Source organism: Pan paniscus, chromosome X, assembly GCF_029289425.2.
Source record: "Pan paniscus chromosome X, NHGRI_mPanPan1-v2.0_pri, whole genome shotgun sequence".
Classification (NCBI taxonomy): Eukaryota; Metazoa; Chordata; class Mammalia; order Primates; family Hominidae; genus Pan; species Pan paniscus.
Window position 1 is genome coordinate 102512173 of NC_073272.2, and position 20347 is coordinate 102532519.

The 20347-nt window shown below is 37.8% G+C and overlaps 1 protein-coding gene across 30 annotated transcripts in view; it reads left to right on the plus strand.

The window, feature by feature from the left end:
• The window catches only part of LOC100986445 (ras-related protein Rab-40A-like), a 221663-nt gene that overhangs the window by 184739 nt on the left and 16577 nt on the right, over window positions 1-20347 (plus strand). For 27 of the 30 annotated variants that reach the window (XR_010111264.1, XR_010111278.1, XR_010111283.1 and 24 more), the window contains one exon: window positions 588-15405. The gene's annotated coding sequence lies outside the window, so the exon portion shown is untranslated. Of the gene's footprint in view, window positions 1-587; window positions 15406-20347 lie in introns of those variants that run through there. The other 3 variants (XR_010111288.1, XR_010111282.1, XM_055106428.3) reach the window with 2 other exon arrangements.

Sequence of the window (20347 nt, forward strand, 5' to 3'; positions counted from 1 at the left end):
CCTGATCAAGTTTAAAAATTAATGAGAAGAACCATCTCATCTCAGATTTAAGCAATGAAGTCACCCATATATTAATTTCCTTTCTTGCCCAGTTAATTCGACTTTAGAGTTCATGAGGTACCTCCAATGGAATAGCATGAATTCTGGGCTCTGTAAATATTTAGTTGTTAGCTAATTAAAAACTAGATAATTGTGTGTTGTATTAGTCTGTTCTCATGCTGCTAATAAAGACATAACTGAGACTAGGTAATTTATAAAGGAAAGAGGTTTAATTGACTTACAGTTCCACATGGCTGGGGAGGCCCCACAATCATAGCAGAAGGCAAAAACACATCTTACATGGTGGCAGGCAAGAGAGCTTGTGCAGGGAAACTCCCATTTATAAAACTATCAGATCTTGTGAGACTTATTCACTACTATGAGAACAGTATGGTGTAAACTGCCCTCATGATTCAATTATCTCCACCTCGCCCTGTGCTTGACATGTGGTGATTATTACAATTCAAGGTGAGATTTGGGTGGGGACACAGCCAAACTCTATCGTGTGTCAAAGACTTGCTAGTAACTATTGGATTTTTGTCTCTAAGGGAGGCAGCAGATGACCGAAAACCTGGAGTGATGTGGCTGAATACCGCATGATCTGAAGACTGCACTGGTGGCTGTGGTATGGGTCCAAATTTTTCCTTAACAAAAACAAAAAAAGAGCCCAAAACCATACTGACTAGTCCAGGAACGGCCATTAGGCAAACACAACTTTTTGCTACCCTGGTGTTACCGATTTCTGAGCTCAACAGGTGAATTCAAAGATATGCCTGTCTTTCCAGCATGGGGAGCTGGATTTGGGTCAGCTCAGGCGCATGATGTTGAACATCTCTTATGAGCTTCTGATAGTGCCCAGGAAGTACAGAAACAACTGTCTACAAATCTTTGAACTCAAGGCATATCACAGGGACATTTGCTTTCTTCAACTAGATATCTGTTTTCTCATAAAGAGAAACAATGAGAAATGGTTTTTCACAATGCCTCGTTAGCCCTGAGGCTCAGCCATCCCCTAGTGCTGTGTCCCAACATTTAAAGGCCATTGAAGTCCCACTCTATGCCATATACTCTGTACAGGTTTTCTCATTTACCCCTCAGGACAGCACTGTAAGGATGGTGTGGTCAGTCCCATTTCATAGATGACCAAACTCAGGCTTTCAGAGCCTAAGTCACTTCTCCAGATAGGTGGTAGGATTGAAATGAGGTTCCATCCCTCATCATCCATAGACAGCCCTGAGTAGCCTCCCTTTTAGAAGATGGGCTTCCAGGGCTTGAGAAATGGTCAGATTCCACCCCCCTGCTATTGTGGACCAATGCGTCCTCACTCCACAACCCCTCTGGGTGATGAAGAAGATAGAGAAGATTAAATCCCACCATTTATGCCAAGAGACCTGGGTGTAGGGCCACATGAGTTGGTTGCTTCTCGAAGTGGTGAGTGGGCTCAGGCAGAAGCTCAAGTGTTGGCCTTGGGACAGGTGAGCTGGAGAGAAGGAAAGTAACATACACTAAACTACTGTAAGCAAATGCACTTTATATTTCATCTCCTTTAATCTTAACTGCTATTCAAGGTACCTATCACTTTGACAATTATTCAAATCAGGGTACTTTAGGAAAGTTTATGTAAAGCAGGGAATAAACTCTTTTCTCTCCAGTTCAGCAGCTAACTCTAGAATTACTTTTAAGTATTTTTAAGTATTTTTCCATTTTTGTCTTGATATCTCCAGGACTCTCAATGCTTGAATTTTTCTCAAGGCCGACAGTACACACGCCCTAAGGTGTTCTTCACTAGTATTTCTTTTTAAATTACAATCTGTATATATCTTATTCATATTATTGAAGTTGAAAACACATTCTAAATGAAAATAACACTAAGAATGTCTGTAAAATAACGGGGAAACATTTTCAAACTACATCTCAGATGTTGGATTAGTATCCATAATTTATAGGGCAAACACAGTAACAAAACAGTTGGCAACTAATTTTGACATAGAATTCCAATAGATATAGACATGAACAAGGAACTTGTTGATTATGCTAAAACTATAAGAACTAATAAGATGCTAATATAAATCCTCAGAAGAATATTAAGTGGAAAAGACAGCTTGCAAAAGGAGATGATTAATGTGGTTGCACTTTTTGGCAAAGATTACGTGCATATGTAGGTGAACATGGTCATGTGCACCTCATCCACAGAAACATGTCTGGAAAGTGTGCACCATTCTATGGACAACAGACCTTTTGGGTCAGGAGGTAGGAGTTGAGCTAGTGAGAGGTGAAGATTAATTACAATTCATATATGTGCTTTTGTATATTGTCTGAAATTTGGTATTCAGGAATAAAAATATTTTGATAAATATTTAGACACAACATAACATACGTTTGCACAGATTGACAAAAGTAATGTGTATTATGTTCATTAATTTGAAATAGCTATTACTGTATTCTATTTAATGGTGAAGGAAGTAGTTAAGTAGAAGGACACAAAACAAGTCTCAACAAATTTAAAAAATCAAAATCATATCAAGTATGTTCTCAGACAAAAATGGAATAAAAGTAGAAATCAATAACAAGAGGAACCTGGGAAACTGTACAAATATGTGGAAAATAAACAAACAGCATGCTCCAGAATGACCACTGAGTCAAGAAAAAAAATATGGAGGATATCAAAAAGTTATTTGAAACAAATGAAAATGGAAACACAACATACCAAAATCTATGGGATACAGCAAAAGCAGTGCTTAGAGAAAAATTTGTAGCAATAGATGCCTACATCAAAAAAGTAAAAAGATTCCAAATAACCAATCTAACTGTTCACCTCAAGGAACTAAGAAAGGAAAAACCAAATCCCAAATGAGTAAAAGGAAGGAAACAGTAAAGGTCAGAGCCAAACTAAACAAAATAGAAACTAAAAATATACAAAATTTTAATGAAACAAAAAGTTAGATTTCTGAAAAGATAAAAAATTGATAAACCATCAGCTAGACTAACCAAGAAAAAAAAGAAGACACAAATAAACAACATCAGAAATGAAAAAGGAGACACTACGACTGATAACATGGAAATACAAATAATCATCAGAGACTATTATAAACAATTATATACCACCAAATTGGAAAGCCTAGAGGAAATAGATAAATTCCTGGACGTATACCACCTACCAAGATTGAATCAGGAAGAAATAGAAAACCTGAACAGACCAATAGTAAGTAATGAGATTGAATCAGTAATAAAAATTTTCCAACAGAGAAAAGCCCAGACCTGGATGGTTTCTCTGATGAATTCTACCAAACCTTCAAAGGAGAACTAACACAAGTTATATTCAAACTACTGAAAAAAAATTGAAGAGGAGAGAATTCTCCCTAACTCATTTTATGAGGGCAGCATTATTATGATATTAAAAACCAGACAAGGACTCAACAACAACAAAAAACTACAGGCCAATAACCCTGATGAAAATAGATGCAAAAGTTCTCAACAAAATACTAGCAACCTGAATCCAACAGCATATCAAAAAGATAATACGCCATGATCAAGTGGGATTTATACCAGGGATGCAAAGATGGTTCAACATATGCAAACCAACAAACATAATACATTACATCAACAGAATGAAGGACAAAAACCATATGATTATCTCAACCAATCCATAAAAAGCATTTGATAAAATTCATCATCCCTTCATGATAAAAACTCTCAAGAAACTAGGCATCAAAAGAACGTACCTCAAAATAATAAAAACCATATATGATAAACTCAGAGCTAACATCATAATGAATGGGGAAAAGCTGAAACCATTTCATCTAAGAGCTGGAACAAGACAAGGGTCTTGTTTTTTCACCTTCATCACTACTATTCAACATAGTACTGGAAGACCTAGCCAGAGCAATCAGACAAGAGAAATAACAGATATCCAAGTTGGATATCTTTACATTTGTTCCTCTTTGCAAATGATATAATTTTATATCTAGAAAAACCTAATGACTCCATCAAAACCCTCCCAAATTTGATAAATACAATATAGTTTTAGGATAGAACATCAATATACAAAAATCAGTAGTGTTTGTATGCACCAATGACGAAATAGCTGATGATGAAATAGTGGAGAAAGAAATTAAAAAAGCATGCCTACTTGAAATAGCTACCAAAAAAAAACCTAGGAATAAATTTAACCAAGTAGGTGAAAGACCTCTACAAGGAAAACTACACAACACTGATGAAAGAAATTGAAGAGGACACAAGCAAATGGAAAGATATCCTATGCTCATGGCCTGGAAGAATTAATATAGTTAAAATGACCATACTGTCAAAGGTAATCTGCAGATTCAATGCAATCCTTATCAAAGTACCAATGACATTTTTTGCAGAAATAGAAAAAACAATCCTAAAATTGATATGCAACCACAAAGGAACCCAGATAACCAAACCAATCCAGACCAAAAAGAACAAAGCTGGAGGCATCACACTACTTGACTTCAAAATATATTACAAGGCTATAGTAATCAAAACAGCATGGTATTGGTATGAAAACAGACACAAAGACCAATGGAACAGAATAGAGAACGCAGAAATAAATCCACATGTTTACAGACAAAACTGATTTTCAACAAAGGCACCAAGAACGTACGTTGGAGAAAGGACATCCTCCTCAATAAATGGTATTGGGAAAATTGGATATGCATATGCAGAAGAATGAAACTGCATCTCTGTCTCTCATCATATACAGACATCAACTCAAGATCAATTAAAGACTTAAATGTAAGATCTGAAACTATAAAAGTACTAGACAAAAACCTGGGGGAAACACTTTAGTACATTGGTCTAGGCAAATATTTTATGGCTAAGACCTTAAAAGCACAGACAACAAAACCGAAAATAGACAAATGACCAATATGTGTGTCCACCACAGAGTCCAGGTCCTTTCCTCTGCAACACCTTGTCAGCGTCAGTACTTTCTTCATTCCTCTGTAGCCTTTCTCACCTCCCTATACTTGGGGAGTCTAAATGGCACTACTTTATGAGTGTCTGTAGAGCAATACTTATCAAGGCCTACATAGGCACACACGCTTTGTGCTAGCATTTCCTTTTATATGTTTATCTTCAGGACTTAGTGAAGAATGTTGATTAAAATCTGGTTACAAGTACTGCCATCCTGATATTTCCCTTTTTTCACTTTTGGGCTTGAATTTAGAAAGGGAGACGAAATGAGATGCAAAGACACAAGCCAGAAGGAAGTAAAGGGAAATGTGGTTGTCAGCACACACATACACTCACACTCTCTCTCTTTCTCTCTCTCACACACACACACACACACTCACTCCTACATCAACCAGGTTCTGTTATCACAATACTACAATTCTCTCAACATAGTTGTTGGGCTCCAAGGGGACCCATTCAGCTCACCAGAGCAAATAGCCATGGGAACTCTGCCCTGGATTACACCCACTACCAGTGCACAGACTCTGAAAAGATGCTATCCATGTCGTGTAGATAATAGGGAATATTGGAACACTCTGAATAATATGGGGTTGTGAAAATTGATTATGTCACATCCACAGTATGAAATTTCAGAAGAGAGCAAAAATGAGTTATATTGAAACAATGATGAGAGATGATTTTTTTTTGCCTATCAGATTAGTAAAGATTCACATTATTTCTAATATGAGCAGAAAGGAATTTTCACACTGGAATATTAGTAGTATAATACTTTTATTAAAAGTATTTTGATTTCAGATAAATGCATGGGGGCAAGATGGCAGATAGGAGGCAGGACCAGCTTGCAGCTCCTGCTGAGATGGACAGAGCAGCATGTGGAGACTCGTACTGTAAACCTTTTCTCCAAGAAGTACTGCAGGAACATACCAGGAAAGCTGAGAGAATCCACAGACCCTTTGAAGAAACTGGATCACTGTTGCAGGCCCCCTGAGATGCCGAAAAACTGTGAGTCTGCTTGCTTTGTCAGTGGGGAAGCTGGTGGTCTGGGACAAGTTCTCAGCCCTGGTCACTGGTTGCCCTGAAATAGACTCGGTGCTGTTGTAGGGCACAGTGGGAATGACACCAGCCTTTAGGGCTGCAGGCTGCATGGGAGCAGGGTGAGGCCCATGACCGCTGACTTTCCCCCACTTGCTGGCAAACTGTATGGTTCAGCAGAAGCAGCCATAATCCCCCTGGGAATATAACTCCATTGGACCAGACACCACACCCCCATCCCCCACAGCAGTCACAGCAAGCCACACCCAAGGAGAGGCTGAGCTCAGCCATGCCTATCCCTGCCCCTACCGGGTGGTCTTTCTCTACACACCCTGGTAGCCAAAGACCAAGGTCATAATCTCTTGGGAGTTCTATGGCCCTGCCCACCGCCTGAGAAATCTGAATACTTAACCAGCTGTCCCTAGGGAAAGTTGGCATCCTCTCTGCAGGACCACAACTGATGCACTCTTGAAATCACCACCTCCTAGCTGGAGGCCAACTAACACAAAACTAGCACACTAAACCAAAATACAACCAAGGACCCTTACAGAGTCCACTTCACTCCCCTGCTACCTCCACTGGCTGCAAAACCTGAAGATGGATCACATCACAGGACTCTTTGCAGACACTCCCCAGTACCAGCCCGGAGCCCAGTAGCTCCACTGGGTGGCTAGACCCAGAAGAGCAAAAACAGTCATGACAGTTTGGCCCTCAGGAAGCCCCATTTATAGGGGAAGGGGAAGAACACCACATCAAGGGAGCACCCCATGGGACAAAAGAATCTGAACAGCAGCTCTTGAATTCCAGATCTTCCCTCTGACATAGTCTACCCAAATGAGAAAGAGCGAGAAAAAAATTTCTGCTAATACGACAAAACAAGTTTCTTTAACACCCCCGAAACATTGCACTAGCTCACCAGCAATGGATCCAAACTAAGATGAAATCTTGGAATAGCCAGAAAAAGAATTCAGAAGGTTGATTATTAAGCTAATAAAAGAGGCAGCAGAGAAAGATGAAGTCCAACTTAAATAAATCAAAAACGTGATGCAGGATATGAAAGGAAAATTATTCAGTGAAACAGCATAAATTAAAAAAAAACAATTAGAATTTCGAGAAATCGGGGAACATATAGAGAAAAGCAAAACGCACTGGAAAGTCTCAGCAATCAATCGAACAAGCAGAAGAAAGAACTTCAGAGCTCAAAGACAGGCTTTCAAATTAACCCAATCCATCAAAGACAAAGAAAAAAGAATTTTAGGCTGGGTGTGGTGGCTCACGCCTGTAATCCCAGCACTTTGGGAGGCCGAGGCAGGTGGATCACGAGGTCAGGAGATCGAGACCATCCTGGCAAACAGTGAAACCCTGTCTCTACTAAAAATACAAAAAAAAAAAATTAGCCGTCATAGTGGCAGGTGCCTGTAGTCCCAGCTACTCAGGAGGCTGAGGCAAGAGAATGGCGTGAACCCGGGAGGCGGAGCTTGCAGTGAGCCAAGATCGCGCTACTGCACTCTAGCCTGGGCGACAGAGCAAAACTCCATCTCAAAAAAAAAAAAAAAAAAAAAGAATTGTAAAAAAAATGACTAAAGCATCCAAGAAGTTTGAGACTATGTTAAATGTCGAAACCTAAGAATAATTAGTGTTCCTAAGGAAGAAGAGAAATCTAAAAGTTTGGAAAACGTATTTGAGGGAATAATCAAAGAAAACTTCCATGGCCTTGCTAGAGATCTGGAGAAATACAAGAAGTTCAAAGAACACCTGGGAAATTCATTGCAAAAAAGATCATTGCCTAGGCACATAGTCATCAAGTTATCTAAAGCCAAGACAAAGGAAAGAATCCTAAGAGCTATGAGGCAAAAGCATCAGGTAATCTATAAAGGAAAACCTATCAGATTAACAGCAGATTTTTCAGCAGAAACCCTACAAGCTAGAATGAATTTGGGTCCTATTTTTAGCCTCCTTAAGCAAAACAATTATCACCCACGAATTTTGTATCCAGAGAGAAACTAAGCTTCATAAATGAAGGAAAGATACAGTCTTTCCCAGACAAACAAATGCTGAGAGAATTCACTACTACTAAGCCAGCAGTACAAGAACTGCTAAAAAGAGCTCTAAATATTAAAATAAATCCTCAAAATATACCAAAATAGAATCTCCCTAAAGCATAAATCTCACAGGACCTATATGACAATAACACAGTCCAAAATATATGTATGTATGTATATATATATGCAGGCAACAAATAGCACAATGAATAAAATAGTACCTCATCTCAGTACTAACATTGAATGTAAATAGCCTAAATGCTCCACTTAAAAGATACAGAATGGCAGAATGGATAAGAATTCACCAACCTAGTTTCTGCTGTCTTCAGGAGATTCACGTAACACATAAGGACTCACATAAACTTAAGGTAAAGGGATAGAAAAATATATTCCATGCAAATGGACACCAAAAGTGAGCAAGAGTAGCTGTTCTCACATCAGACAAAACAAACTTTAAGGCAACAGCAGTTAAAAAAGACAGAGGGACATTATATAATGATAAAAGGACTAGTCCAACAGGAAAATATCACAGTTCTGAATATATATGCACCTAACACTGGACCTTTTGATTTATAAAACAGTTACTACTAGACCTAAGAAATGAAATAAACGGCAACACAATAAAAGTGGGAGACTTTAATACTTCACTGACAGCACTAGACAGGTCATCAAGACAGAAAGTCAACAAAGAAACAATGTACTTAAACTATACCTTATAACAAATGGACTTAACAGATATTTACAGAACAGTCTACCCAATAACTACAGAATATATATTCTATTCATCAGTACATGGAACATTCTCCGAGATAGACGACATGACAGGCCACAAAACAAGTCTCAGTAAATTTAAGAAAATCGAAATTATATCGAGTACTCTCTCAGACCACAATGGAATAAAATTGGAAATCAACTCCAAAAGGAACCTTAAAAACCATGCAAATACATGGAAATTAAATAACTTGCTCCTGAGTGATCGTTGTGTCAACAATGAAATCAAGATGGAAATTTAAAAATTCTTTGAATTGAAAGATAATAGTGACACAACCTATCAAAACCTCTGGGATACAGCAAAAGCAGTGCTAACAGGATAGTTCATAGCATTGAATGCCTACATCAAAAAGTCTGAAAGAGCACAAATAGACAATCTAAGATCATACCTCATGGAACTAGAGAAACAAGAACAATCTAAACCCAAACCCAGGAGAAGAAAAGAAATAACGAAGATCAGAGCAGAACTAAATGAAATTGAAACAAACAAAAACAATACAAAAGATAAATGAAACAAAAAGCTGGTTCTTTGAAAAGATAAATAAAACTGATAGACCATTAGCAAGATTAACCAAGAAGAGAGAAGTTTCAAATAAGCTCAATTAGAAATGAAATGGGAGATATTACAACTGATATCACAGAAATACAAAAGATTATTCAAGGCTACTATGAACACCTTTATGTGCATAAACTAGAAAACTTACAGGAGATGGATAAATTCCTGGAAATATACAACCCTCCTAGATTAAACCAGGAAGAGATTGAAATAGTAATACAAAGATTGCCAATAACTAAAAAATAAGTTCAGAACCAGACAGATTCACAGCTGAATTCTATCAGACATTCAAAGAATTGGTACCAATCCTATTGACAGTATTCCAAAAGATAGAAAAAGAGAGAATCCTCCCCTAAATCATTCTATGAAGCCAGTTTCACCATAATATCAAAACCAGGGAAGGACATAACAAAAAAGAAAGCTACAGACCAATATCCCTGATGAACATAGATGCAAAAATCCTCAAGAAAATACTAGTGAACCAAATTCAACAACATATCAAAAAGAAAATTCACCATGATCAAGTGGGTTTCATGCCATTAATGCAGGGATGATTTAATATACACAAGTAATAAATGTGATAGAGCACATACACAGATTTAAAACAAAAATCACATGATCATCTCAATAGATGCAGAAAAAAGCATTTGACAAAATCCAGCATCCCTTTATGATTAAAACCCTCAGCAAAATCGGCATAAAGGGGACATACCTTAGAGTAATAAAAGCCATCTACAACACAAACAAAGGGAAACACATCCCATGCTCATGCATGGGTACCTATGGAACCAAAAAAGAGCCTAAATAGCCAAAGAAAGACAAAAAAAAAAAAAAAAAAAAATAGGCGCATAGACCAATGGAACAAAATAGAGAACCCAAAAATAAAGCCAAATACAGCCAACTGATCTTTAACAAAGCAAACAAAAACATGAAGTGGAGAAAGGACACCCTATTCAACAAATGGCGCTGGGATAATTGGCAAGCCACATGTAGAAGAATGAAACTGGATCCTCATCTCTCACCTTATACAAAAGTCAACTCAAGATGGATCAAAGACTTAAATCTAACACCTGAAACCATAAAGATTCTAGAAGATAATATTAGAAAAACCCTTCTAGACATTGGCTTAGGCAAAGACTTCATGACCAAGAACCCAAAAGCAAATGCAACAAAAACAAGAATAAATAGATGGGACTTAATTAAACTACAAAGCTTCTGCACAGCAAAAGAAATAATCAGCAGAGTTAACAGACAACCTACAGAGTGGGAGAAAATCTTCACAATCTATACATCTGACAAAGGACTATTATCCAGAATCTACAAATAACTCAAATCAACAAGAAAAAACAAAACAAAACAAAATAAAAATACCAAAAAGTGGGCTAAGGACATGAATAGACAATTCTCAAAAGAAGATATACAAATGGCCAGCAAGCATATGGAAAAATGCTCAACATCACTAGTGATCAGGGAAATGCATATCAAAACCACAATGCAACACCATCTTATAACTGCAAGAATGGCCATAATAAAAAAATAAAAAAATAATAGATGTTTGAGTAGGTGGGGTGAAAAGGGAACACTTTTACACTGCTGGTGGGAGTGTAAACTAATACAACCACTGTGGAAAACAGTGTGGCGATTCGTTAAAGAACTAAAAGTAGATCTCCCGTTTGATCCAGCAATCCCACTACTGGGTATCTACCCAGAAGAAAATAAGTCATTATACAAAAAAGATACTTGCACACACGTTTACAGCAGCACAATTTGCAATTGCAAAAATATGGAACCAACCCAAATGCCCATCAATCAATGAGTGGATAAAGAAAATGTGAGATATATATATATATATATATATATATATATATATATATATATATGAATACTACTAAGCCATAAAAAAAAAAAGAAATAATGGCATTCGCAGCAACCTGGATGGAATTGGAGATTATTATTCTAAGTGATGTAACTCAGGAATGGAAAACCAAACAGTGTATGTTCTCACTCATGTGGGAGCTAAGCTATGAGGACGCAAAGGCATAAGAATGATACATTGGTCTTTGGGGACTCAGGGGAAACAGTGGGGAGTGTTGAGGGATAAAAGACTATACATTGGGTACAGTGTACACTGCTTGGGTGAAGGGTGTGCCGAAATCTCAGAAATCACCGCTGAATAACTTATTGATGTAAACAAACACCACCTGTTCCCCAAAAACCTATTTAGATAAAAAAAAAATTTTAAAAAGTAAAAGTATTTTGATTTCATCAACTTAATATAAAATTTTTAAGTGTCTGGGGCTTAAAGATACTCTTTCAAAAACTTATAAAGAAATTATTACTGAAATATTTGTGCATATGAGCAAGAGTGTTATATATACCATTGTCTGTAATAGAAACTATGGTAAGGGAACTAAATTTTCACCACTAGGTTACTGTGGAAATAAACTTTAGGATATCATATAAATGAAACACCGGGTCCATAAAAAATATTGATATTATGTTGTAATTTCAAATGTTATCATAGAAATGTATTTCCATGAAAAGATAGTAATAAAGATGTAAAGAGGGTTACAAAGATAACAAGTAGCCTGGATCCCTTTTTTCTTATATAGGTCTCTATTTATCCAGGGGTCAAAGAATAAAAATTAAAATATTTTGTCTTCCTCTCACATAGAGCTCTCTTCTCGGCACAGTAAAAGGCAGCAATTTTTGTCTGGAGTCCTTCAGTACCCCTATACACTGGGAATGCTCACTTTTCCACCAAGATTTCCAGAAAGCTTTATAGGGTGGGCTTGGGCCACAATCTCTCCTTCCCACCTTCCTGTTCTAGCTGCAATGCAGATTTGTGTCGGGAAAGGGCACCACGGTACCACCATTATCAAACTTTTCAGCAAAGAAGTGTCCGCAAGGAGCAAAAACTACAATACCTCCTTACGACCCACCTTATGAACCCAGGTACAGAATGATTCTGTCAGAAAGATACTGATGTATTTAAAAGAAGACGGAAAAAAAAATAAACTGCAGGACATCCTTGGCTATCCTAGGCGGGCAGCCATAGGGCAGTGTGGGGCAGTGGGCGGTGACAGAGGATGAGGGCACAGGAGCAGGGTCTGGGCAGCTGTATCCATAGTGTCCTGAAAAGGGAATGACAGAGAGAAGGTGGGAGGAAATCTGGGAAGCCTGTATAGGGGTGGGGTAATGGAGGAGGGTGAATGCCCTGCTGTCTGAAAAGGACCCCTCACCCACCCTCCTGCAATGTGGACACTGCAACCTGCACCAAGGAGGGAAGTGAAAAATCAATGAATGCAATGTAGATTTGGGGTCAACAGATAATGGAACTGTTTTCATATACATGTGAATTTTCCAAACAACCACAGAAAACTCGTAATATTTGTTACTCTATGCAAAATAAGCTGCTTTTAATTTAAAAACAAAAATTGAGATAGCTATGATGTGCCTTCTGGTAGCCAGAGCCAAGGTTGCAGCTCTGAGAGTAGACCAGGTTGCAGGGGAGGCAGGGTTCAGCATAGGGAAGGGAGGGATGGAGTTGGGAGCTTGATTAATGGGATCAGCCTCATTCCAATCCTGCCATTTATCTGGGGAAGTGACTTAGGCTCTGTGAGCCTGAACTTAGTCATCCGTGAAATGTAACTGACAATACCAGAGCTTTCCTGAGGGGTAAATGAGAAAACCTGCCCAGAGTATATGGCATAGAGTGAAACTTTAGTGGTTTTTAAATGTTGGGACACAGAAGTAGGGGTTGGCAGAGCCTCAGGGCTAAGGAGGCAGTGTGAAAAATCATTTCTTACTGTTTCCCCTTTTGAGAAAAATACACATCTAGTTGAAGAAAGCAAATGTCCCTGTGATATACCTTGAGTTGAAAGATTTATGGACAGCTGTTTCTCTAGTTCTTGGGTGTTATCAGAAGCTCATAAGAGCTGTTCAGCATCAAGTCCCTGAGCTGACCCAAATTCAGTTCCTCATGCTGGGAAGATAGGCATGTCTTTGAACTCACCTGGTGATCTCAGTGATAGATAACACCAGGTAAGCAAAGTGTGGAGTTTGCCTAATGGTTGTTCCTGGACTGTTTGGTATATTAATATATTATAGGAAAGCAGGGTGCAGTGGCTCATGCCTGTAATCCCAGCACCGTGGGAGGCTGAGGTGGGCGGATCACTTGAGATCAGGAGTTCGAGACCAGCCTGGCCAACATGGCAAAACTCCCTCTCTACTAAAAATACAAAAAGTAGCCGGGCATGGTGATGCGCGCCTGTAATCCCAGCTACTCAGGATGCTGAGGCAGGAGAATCGCTTGAACCCGGGAGGCGGAGGTTGCAGTGAGCTGAGATCGGGCCACTGCATTCCAGTCTGGGCGACAGAGTGAAACACTGTCTCAAAAAAAGAAAAAGTTTTATATATATATACACACACACACACACACACACACACACACATATGTAAAACAGGAAAATTCTAGACTGTTTCACAGCCACCAGGGCGGCGACCCTCAGATTATGCATTATCCAGCCACATCACAGCAGTATTTTAACCATCTTCTACCTCTTGAAACACAAAAATCCAAGAGTTACTACCATTTCTATACACACAATTGTCCATTCCTTCATTCATTAATAACTAAATATATATTAAGCTCAATACCTATGTAACTAAAGGCATCTCATGATTTCTAAAATGGAAATAATAGAGTAAGAATGAAAATAATATATCACTAACTTCAAAGATTAGTTTTAAGATGGTATGCTCCTTCACATTAATTTTTAAACTTGATCAACTTTTAAGAAATGAAAGATTTTCAAAAATTCCTCTTGGACCCCTCAATACACATTTAGCCACAGGATTGATACCTCTCCTTTCCTCTCCCCTCCCCTCTCCTCCCCTCCCCTCCCCCCCGTCCCCTCCCCTCCCCTCCTCTCTCTCTCTCTCTCTCTCTGTCTCCTGCCCCCTCCACCTCTATGTCCTGTCTCTGGGTCTCTCTCTTCTCCTTCAAATTTAAACTACCTAAAAGAGCTTTCTCCATTCCTTGTTAACATTCTTCACTTCCTACTGCCTGCTTATCCCACCTAGTTAGCCAAGCAGTGACTGCCACAGATACGGGAAAGCGGGATGGTCTTCATGAAATCACTCAGAGTTCAGCATTACAGCTTCAGTGGGGGAATGGGGAGGATAAGGAGAGGGGAACCCTGACACAGCAGGATTCGGGGTAGAAGTATAGTCATAGTCTCATTCAGCCCAGGGTCCCAGGAGCAATCAACAAATGTGAATTAATACACCATGTTTTCATTACCTGTGTATCCACTGATGAACTTTTAGGTCAGTTCTACATCTTGACTATGATGTATAATTACACAAGTACCTTCCTTATGTAATTAAAAGTTATAAAAGGAAAATATACACATGCCCAGCACTTGTAATAGATATCAAATCAAGTTCTAAATGGAATGCATCCCTATACCATCTAAGGGATTTGGGCAGTAGTCTGAACACATGAAAACTAACTCCCAGAAAATACTGTCTTCTTTCAGCAGGATGGTCTAGATTAGGTTCTGGTTATAAAGGACAGGCCTAAATTAGTAACAGTTTGAAAGAAAGGTAGAAAATTAGCCCCAGACAAATGAGAAAATGTCTTGCATTCAAGATACACTGAGATTGTTTTAGGCAATTTAGCCACAGGAAAACTGTGACATTGAACATATCAGATAAAAGAAGAGTTTGAAAATAGTAACTGTAGAATGTTTTACTGCTCTCTATAGCATATAAACTGAGACCTGGATGTGTCTGTTTTAGTAGTCTAAAAGATAATACACACGACTTGGAGACATATATATATAGCAGGTCCCACTGTTGAGATATGAATGCATGTTTGTTCTCCTCAGGTTTCTTACTTCCTCTTCTTCAATGAGGTAGCCAGGTATTTAGAGAGAAAACCATGCTACAAAACAATATCATATTTTACATACAGGTATGTACATGTGTAATAAAACTATAAGGTAATGTCTTAAAAATGAAAAATCCAAATTCTGTATAGTGATTATCTCTGGGGAAGTAGGAGGCTAATACAATCAGACTTCAATGTGACTATCGATTGCCTATATACTATTTTATATGTTAGCATGGGTACATAGAAAGTTCTCACATTCTATAATTTTTGTATGTCTGAACTATTTTATAACAAATACTGTTTCTATGAGCAAAAATTCTGACTTTTAAAAAGCTCCATGCTAATTTATAAATTGTGGAAAGCATAGTCAAGCTCAGAAATAAATAAATAATCCCTGACCCCTCCCACTTATTAATTTTTGATAAATTGTCCTTTTTGTATAGTTCCTCCCAGTTTGTTCTCTATGCAGGCATATTTAATATATATCCATTACATATGGGTTTCATTTGTCTGGAGACTCAACATTTCCTAAAGATCATAAAACCAGTAATTAAGTATGCCAAAATATTGTACTCACTCTGACTCCGAGGCTCATGTCCTTAACCCCTGAGAATGTCAATCTTTTCCTGTGAAAGGGATGAGGCCAGATCAGGCCAGCTGACTTCTCATGGTCTTTTTTACACAAAGCTAAATCTGCTATTGAGGACCCAGGTCTCCTGATTTCAGTCTGTTGTACAGCAGATTCATCTTCATGTTCTGTTGCTCTATGCTGTCTGCTTTCTGGTCCTCAAGGAGAGGCTGCTATTTCGGTGTCCAAATAGAAGGTGAAAGAAGATGGCACAAAAGAACATCAAAGTAAAAGTAATTTGCTTAGGATAATGGCCTCAAGCTCTATCCATGTTGCTGCAAAGGACATGATCTCATTCTTTTTTATGAATCTGTAGTATTCCATGGTGTATGTGTACCACATTTTCTTTATCCAGTCCACTGTTGATGGGCATCTAGGTTGATTCCATGTCTTTGCTATTGTGAATAGTGCTGTGATAAACATACACATGCATGTGTCTTTATGGTAGAACGACTTATATTCATTTGGGAATATACCCAGTAATGGGATTTCTGGGTTGAATTGTAGTTCTATTTTAAGTTACTTGGGAAATCTCTAGACTGCTTTCCACAGTGGCTGAACTAACATACATTCCTACCAGCAGTGTATAAGCATCCCCTTTTCACTGTAAGCTCACCAACATCTGTTACTTTTTAACTTTTGCATAATAGACATTTTGACTGTTGTGAGATGGTATCTTATTGTGGTTTCGATTTGCATTTCCCTAATGATTAGTGATATTGAACATTTTTTCATATGCTTGTTGGTCATGTGTATATCTTCTTTTGAGTAGTGTCTGTTCATGTCCTTTGCCCATTTTTTAATGGGGTTGTTTTTCTGCTTGTTGATTTAGTTCCTTATAGATCCTGGATATTAGACCTTTGGAAGATGCATAGTTTACAGATGTTTTCTCCCATTCTGTAGGTTGTCTGTTTGCTCTGTTGATAGTTTCTTTTGCTGTGCAGAAGCTCTTTAGTTTCATTAGGTCCTGCTTGTCAATATTTGTTTTCACTACAGTTGCTTTTGGTGTCTTCATCATGAAGTCTTTGCCAGGGCTGATGTCTAGAATGGTATTTCCTAAGTTTTCTTCTAGGGTATTTATAGTTTTATGTTTTACATTTAAGTCTTTAATGCATTTTGAGTTGATTTTTGAAGGGTAAAGGTGAAGTTTCAATCTTCTGCATATGTCTAGCCAGTTATTCTAGCACCATTTATTGAATAGGAAGTCCTTTCCCCATTGCTTGTTATTGTTAACTTTGTTGAAGATCAGATGGTTGTAGGTGTGTGGCTTTATTTCTGTGTTCTTTATTATGTTCCATTTGTCTGTGTGTCTGTTTTGTACCAGTACCATGCTGTTTTAATTACTATAGCCTTGTATTATAGTTTGAAGTCAGGTAGTGTGATGCCTCCATCTTTGCATTTTTCATTTAGGATTGCTTTGGTTATTCAGGCTCTCTTTTGGTTCCAAGTGAATTTTAGAATTTTTATTCTAGTTCTGTGAAAAACATTGCTAGTAGTTTAATAGAATAGCATTGAATCTGTAAATCGCTTTGGGCAGTATGACCATTTTAACAATATTGATTCTTCCTATCCATGAGCATGGAATATTTTTCACAATCTTAATTTTTAAGAGGGCAGAATTGAGAACAAAATGGATTTTAAAAGATAAAAAAGCACACCTAATAATAGTAAAGGTTAAAATTCACTAGGAATACATTATGTATTAATACTTGTGTACCTAGTCACACAACACAAATGTAGTTTTTTTGTTTATTTGTTTGTTTGGGTTTTTTTGTTTGTTTGTTTAGGTGGAGTCTCACTCTGTCGCCCAGGCTGGAGTGCAGTGGCGCAATCTTGGCTCACTGCAACCTCTCCCTCCCGGGTTCAAGCAATTCTCTGCCTCAGCCTCCTGAGTAGCTGGGATTACAGGCGCCTGCCACCATGCCCAGCTAATTTAGTAGAGATGGGGTTTCACCATCTTGGCCAGGCTGGTCTTGAACTCCTGACCTCAGGTGATCCACCCGCCTCGGCCTCCCAAAGTGTTGGGATTGCAGGTGTGAGCCACCACACCCAGCCAAAAATGTAGTTTTATAGAGGAAAACTGCAGAAGCAGCAATGAGATATATGAAAAATCATACTAATATCTGAGGCTGTTAAGCTTGGGCCCAAATGCAAATACAGATTAAAATTGTAGAATTCAATGAGAGTAATGAAAATAAAAACAGAACATATCAGAATTTACAGCTAGAGCAGTGGTCAGATAATATTTTTATGCATTACATAGCTATATCAATAAAAAGGAATTGAACAATCAATTCAAAAAGCCAGATAAAGAACCACAACATAAACTAAAAGAATGCAGTTGAATAGTTAAAGGTTAAAACAGAAATGAATGGGTTAAAAAGGCAAACTACAGTGTAATTTATATGTAAAAGTAAGGAAGATTTATTTGAGGAGATACCAAAAACATGAAAAGTCACTGGGTAAAGTATTCAAGAAAACTGAAGAAAACACAAATACACAATTTTGAAACAGAAACGGTGACAAGGCCTTCAAAACGAAGGAAATTTCAAGTCTCTTAACTGAAAAATTTGCAGAATTCTATTCAAATACATTTGGAAACAGATAAAATCAGTAATTTTCTAGAAAAACACAACTTACCCAGACTGGCCTCAAGAAACACAAAAAGTCTTAACAGACCAATTGCATACAAGACATAGTGAATTTGGTTAAATTACCTGCCTTCAAAAAGCACCAGACCCAGAGCTTTCCCAAAGAGAATTCTAGCAAAACTTTCAAGGTATGATAATACCAATACTATTTAAAATAGTCGAAGGGCATAGGGAATATATGAAACAATGAAGCAAGTACATAAAGTTGATTCTGAAACATGCCAAAAACTGCAGGAGAAATGAAATTCCAGAATAATCTCATCACAGAATATGAACAAATGTTCTTAAATAAAATATTAGTAAACAAAAGAGGACATAAAATACAGGTCATGACCTTATGGGGCTTTTATATATATAAACATGTTTCAATATCAATAAAACTATTACTATAATCTAGTATATTGATACAGCCAAGGAAATAATTATATGATCACCTCCATATGCAGAAAGGTATTTAACAGCATCAGCATTCCACAAGACTAAAGATCCAGATTTTAAGCAAATAAATTAGAAGGTTAAAAAAAAATGCGGTGGAACCCACTTTAGATTAAATGAGATGAAACATTTCAGAGTTAAAGAGAAATTAAATCAAAGAAATTACATTTAAAACCATAATTAGATACCACCATAGACCCACAAGAAATAAAAAAGATTGAAAATGCCAAGTGAAGTGTTGGTGAGGATGTGGAGCAGTGGAACTCTCAACACTGCTGGTGGGAATACAGATTGGAACACTTTGAAAAACTGGCAGTGTCTAGTGAGCTGAACATACATATACCCTAACTCAGAAATGCCACTCAATCATATATGTCGAAGTAAAGTAAAAATAAATGTCCATCTAAGAGATATGTACAAGAATGTTTAAAGCACCATTATTCATAGTAGGTCAAAATTTGCAAACCTTCATACCAGATACATATGTTGTGAAATATCCATACAGGCCGGGTGCGGTGGCTCACGCTTGTAATCCCAGCACTTTGGGAGGCTGAGGCAGGCAGATCACCTGAGGTCAGGAGTTTGAGACCAACCTGGCCAACACAATGAAACCCCATCTCTACTAAAAATACAAAACGTAGCTGGGCATGGTGGTGGGCACCTGTAATCCCAGCTACTCGGGAGGCTGAGGCAGGAGAATAGCTTGAACCCGGGAGATGGAGGTTGCAGTGAGCCAAGATCACACCACTGCACTCCAGCCTGGGGAACAGAGCTGGACTCCATCTCAAAAGAAAAGAAATATCCATACCATGTATACCATCCATCAATGAAAATGACTATCTACAACTACAGACAACAAAATGTAAATCACATATATATTATGTTGGTTGAACACAGCCAGACACAGGAAAACACGTGTTTTATGATTTCAGGAAATTTTTTTTTTAACCTTCCAATAGTGTTTGGGGAAGGAGAGAAAAATCAACACTCAATATCCTTTAAACTTTTTTTTAATTTTTAATTTTTGTGGGTGATAGGTGTATATATTTATGGGGTACATGAGATATTTTGATACATGCATGCAATGCATAATAGTCACATCATGGAAAATGGGGTATCCATCCCCTCAAGCATTTTTCCTTTGTGTTACAAACAATCCAATTATATTATTTTAGTTATTTTAAAATGTACAATTAAATTATTATTGATTGTAGTCACCCTGTAGTGCTATCAAATACTAGGCCTTATTCATTCATTCTATTTTTTGTACTCATTAACCATCCCCACCTCTCCCTCACCTCCCCACCTCTACCCAGACTCTGGTAACCATCCTTCTACCCTCTATCTCCATGGGTTCAA